Below are 5,112 nucleotides of genomic sequence, written 5' to 3' on the forward strand. Positions count from 1 at the left end.
CCGTCGACGTTTATTATTAGTTATGATCATCCACCATAAGCATGAAATATTTTTTGTCGGGCGGGGTTGCAGAGTACAGCAAGGCGAGATGAGATTGCACAAGATATACAGAAATTGCAGCAGCATTACGTTAATTGGGACGCACATTTTATTCAACAGCAAATTGTTTGAACGGAAGGTCAAATTATTGAGAGATGGGTAAGCGCTGCCTGTTGAACTTCATGCATGCATGATGTATGGATGGATCCTACTGCTTGCTGATGAGCTTCTGGATGGCCTGGAGAGCCTGGATGGCGGCCTGGATGTAGAAGGTGATGGGGCCGGCGATGGGCCCAAGCGGGTTGGCTGCGACCTCCTCCTTGACGTCCTCCTCCACGGACGGCACCGGCGCCGTCGGGTCCTTGTCCAACTTCTTGGCCTGCTCCAGGTACTTGTCCATGCGCGCGGCGTGGCGAACATCCGCATGCCCTCGATGGCTCGATGTCGCCCCTCGCCGCGAACCGCTGCCGCTCGTGCGACGTCTCCGACGAGAGCGCGTAGGGGCGGCCCTGCTTGTCGTACACGTCTCGCGACTTGAACAGCTTCAGCAGCTGCTGCAGCTCCGTCCTCAGCATGTCCACCAGCGGGCTCGACTGCTCCACGATGTCCTCCAGCCCGTTCTGCGCCTCCACCAGCTTGTCCCGGGCGTCTCCCAGGTTCTTGCCGTCCGCCATGGCCCGAGCCTGCTTCATCATCGTCACCGTCTTCAGCCGGGCCTCCTCCGTCTGCACCTCCGGCACCGCCGCCGGGTCGTCGATCTCCGGCACGCCGCCCGTGCCGGTGCGCCGCACGGTCACTGTCGCGGGAGGTGCGTCGAACAGCTTCCCGCTGGTGTTGCATGAGTAGGTGACCTCGAGGATGTCGGCGCCGCGCTCGCTCTCGATGAGTGGCAGGAGGAGGTCCATGATCACCTTGCGCACCTCCTTGCTGTAGAGGTCGCCGAAGCTGACGGTCACCGAGCCGGCGTCGGCGTCCTGCTTCTGAGGATAGCTCCCGGCGTCCACACTCTGGATATTACATTCAGCCGAGCAGATCACCCGATGACCATACCAAAGCTAGGACACGCTGCTTTAGTAGTCGAGGCGCAGGTCGGGGGTTTGAAGATGAGCAAAGTCTTCATGGATGGTGGAAGTGGGCTAAACCTGATATTTCTCGACACGATCAAGAGTATGGGGATCACCATGAGAATGCTAGAAGAATCGGACACCCGCTTTCATGGGATTCTCCCCACTTCACCGGCGTACTCTCTTGGCAAAGTTTACCTGAACGTCATCTTTGGTAAATCCGACAACTTCAGGAAGGAAAAGATCGAGTTCGAAGTCGTGAACTGGGAGTCGCAGTATCACGCTATACTCGGGAGGCCAGCTTATACCAAGTTCATGGCTGTACCGCATTACGCATACCTCAAGCTGAAAATGCCTGGGAGCAACGGGACAAACATTACAGTCTATGGAAGTTTCTCACGCTCGGACAATTGTGATCGAGACTTTCAGAGGATTGCTGCAAAGTTTGGACTGCGGCAGGAAACTACTGACCTTCCTTCAAAGTCATCGTCACTCGATATCAAGGAAGAAGAACGCGCCAGAGGAGCAAAGAAGAAGCCAGCCGACCTCGCCCTTGAAGTATCGACATCACTAACTTCTGCAGTCCAAGCTTCTGCAGCAAAAGTTTCGACAGCTGATGGAACAAGAGACATAGGAGAAAGCAAGGCATTGGCAACCGCCGTCGAGACCTCTAGTGAAATCAACGACGCTTCGAAAACCACTAACGTGGTGGACAAGCTGGAAGATAAGAAGAACCCTTTCCTCGCTTAAAGTAGATGAACAACTTTTAGTTTTTCCATTTACCTTCAATAGGGCCATCCTCTTTTTTCGCCCTTTAGTCCCGTGCTTACTTTATTAATGAGAACTTAAGTTTTAATCCCTTGATAAGCATTGCAGTAATTCCGAGCATCTAATCCGCATCGTCGTAAACCTTGCCTACGCCCCTTGGCGAGCAACGGTGCAACATAGTACGCGGCAAAAGATCAAGCTCCAAAAAAAACCTCTACGAGCGCTAAAGGATGCAAAATAAAACAAGGGTGCTAACCTTTCCCTCTGCTATAGATGCCTCTACGAGCGCCGAAAATAGCAAGAGTTCGGAAATACATATAAACACAACCCACGTTCGATATTTTACTTACGGAAATATCAAAGAACAACAGGCCCATCGGCAGAGTCATTGCACCCGAAATATTCGGGAGTGACTGTCGAAACATACATCGGTTGAAAGCAAAGTTGCGCATACAATAGGTTTAGCAAAACCTGCAACACGATCTGATCACTCAAATGATTTGCTGACCAACGAATACATTTAAGCGGGCAATTAAGATTTGCTCCTTCAAAATTTGCCAACGGCATTAACACGGTAAAAGTACATATACATGTATCTACCGAATAAAAAGTCTCGGCTAAACAATCCCAACACTTGGATGAAGTAGCCAAAATAACCTATTTACAAAACAACCTTAATCCCTGAGATTACCATTGCAGAGTTTCTCATTCCTCAGGTACCTTCGACTCCTTTTTAAGCTTGTCGACAATTATATTGGCGGGCAGCAATATCTTTGGATACAGAGTTTCCAAGTCACCAACTGCGTTGGCAATAGTGAGCAGATTTGCTGAAGGGTAACGTGCAAGAACAAGAGCAAGCGTAAACCTGGCCCCTGCAAAAACCTGAGCTCGCACCAAGTCTCGAATCTTCTTGGTATTTCCAAACTCAGACATCAGAGTCAACAACGTAGGAGGGACTGCGTTCAAAGGGAACATAGTTCTCCAGATTACCCTTAGAGCTTTGTAGCACTTGTCGAAGAAATGATGGACTTGGTGGACCCGATCCTGAAACTGCGCGACAGCCGAAGCCTTCGAGTGTTCCCGCTAGAAAATTTCTTCGGCTGATGATAGCTGGGTCAATGCATGCACACGCTCATAGATCCGCTTGCTTTCTTCCGCACGGTTCAAAGCTATGACTGGCAGAGAATTCAATAGAGGATCAGGCAATGAATTTCCAACAAAGGAGTAATGAACCCAAAGACCAGGAAACTTACAGTTTAAACTTTTAGTGGCCTTATGCAGTTCAGTAAGAGCATAGCGCTCTACGTCAGCTGCAATCTCGCCTTTCTTATTGATGATAGCAGCCAAAGCATAGGTGCTGCGCAGGTCCTTTTCCAACTGTGTGATGCGGTCCTTCATACGTTGGACTCGATCATCTTCAGAAAGAGCACCCGAAGAATCATCAACAAATGCAGGCACTAGGAAAACCTGCAAGGAAAAGCGTCAAAGACATGACAGATCGATTCATATCAACAACTGAAGGTACTCCCATCGGGAGAATGCAAGTGTAAATATCATAACAAAGAGTGTGCTAGCAACATTGCTAGCACAAAGTTTATTACAAGCAGAAGTTATCCAACAGAACATTGTTTCACAAACAGCTCAAAAAGAAAAGTTGGTTACAAAAATCAAAGGGCTTGAGTCTGAGTTGATAAACTAGGGCCAGCCGACGTCTTCCTTGATGAAACCAGCTCAAGGAGCTGGCGTGCACATTTAAGGGCTGACGTCTTGAAGAAGCTTAAGTCAACGAACCGCCCATCTTGCTCTTTTGGCAGCTCCTTAGACATCTCTTCGATGTCGGCTTTGAAGCTATGACCCATCATAAGTTGGAAGGCTAGGAGGGCGCCATAGGTACGCGAAGTGCGTTTGAATACCTCGATAATCTCCTTGGTGTCGACTGCGAAAGCGTCGATCAGCTGCCCCAGAGTTTTGTCTTGATTGATCTTGGGGAAGATCATCGAGTGCATCCGCGCCATGGCACCTTTTTTCCTTTTCAAGAAGCTCCCGCGTAAGCTGGTGGGAGGCAAGAACCATCGACACACCATTTGACGGAGAGTTGTTTGGAACTTTGTCCAAGGCATCGGCAGGGATGTCGGCAGCCTCTGCAAGAAAATGAGGCAAGAATAATTACTGTCAAAGAATCGAATTCGTGAGTACAATAATCGACAGAGAGGCATAAAAGAAATTACCAAGCAAAGCCAAGCAAGACTGGCGAAGGAGTTCGTCTTTCTCGACTGCTCAAGCCTCGGCGGCCAGCCTAGATGCTTCTTGTTCTTTCAGTTTCCCCTTCAGCTTGCCCAGCTCCTCCTTCAGGGAGTCGACCTCTTGGCGAGCAGCGGCGGCTATTTTGACCGCGCCATCTAACTTTGAGGAAGAAGACTTAACCTCCTTCTGCAGCCGAACCTTGTCTGCCTCCAAGGAAGTAAATTGGGAGGCGAAGGCCTCCAAAGAGGAGATAACATCCCGCAGGTTCTAAAGGAAAAAAGATATTTGACAAAGAATCATCAAAACGAGGTGCGCACCAGAAAAATTAGCGTTCTAAATCACAAAAGGACTTACAGAAGGAGGAGGCGCGGCGGCAGCAGTCGAAGGAACATCTTTCCCCTTAGAAAGGGAGGAAGCTGTCGATACCTGAGCCGCGGGGACTGCCTCAGGAGCCGAAGCTTCGGAAGCTGCGGCACCCGGCGGAGCAGCGCCAGATTTGGCTTTCTTAGACGGAGGCTCAATGAGACCTTCGTCACTGCGGAAGGAAATAATTGATGAAAGTTATGAAAGAAACGCAAGAAGTAAAGGACGAAATATGAATTCAGGGAAGAAAGCGCTTACATATCAAAGAGATCGTCTTCATCGGCAAAGCCGCCGGTTGATCTCTTCACAGGGGAAGCCCTGGTCTCCTCCACAGCTGCATTAACAAAGGAATCACGATCAGCGTCATCATCACGCACTGATCCCTCTGTGTCGCAAGCATCATTGGCTGAGGAAGGAAGATCGGTGCGAGCAGCTTCAGATTCTATTGGATCATCGTGTTTGTTCTCTGGGCCTGTGTGCTCGACAGTGTGAAAATCAACAGGGACTGAGGAGCCCCTTCCCTCAGAGGTATCGTTTGGTGAATCATGCAAGTTTCCGGAAACTATGGCGATCTGTCGAAGAAAAGAGCAAATAAGAACAAATGGTAATTATGTCGACTAAGTGGAAGCAGCGT

The 5,112-nt window shown here is 49.6% G+C and overlaps 1 pseudogene; it reads right to left on the bottom strand.

The window, feature by feature from the left end:
- Window positions 1-247: 247 nt before the first annotated feature.
- Window positions 248-3,697, bottom strand: LOC124646994 (annotated as a pseudogene).
- Between the last annotated feature and the right edge of the window lie 1,415 nt (window positions 3,698-5,112).

This window comes from Lolium rigidum, chromosome 4, assembly GCF_022539505.1.
Source record: "Lolium rigidum isolate FL_2022 chromosome 4, APGP_CSIRO_Lrig_0.1, whole genome shotgun sequence".
NCBI lineage: Eukaryota > Viridiplantae > Streptophyta > Magnoliopsida > Poales > Poaceae > Lolium > Lolium rigidum.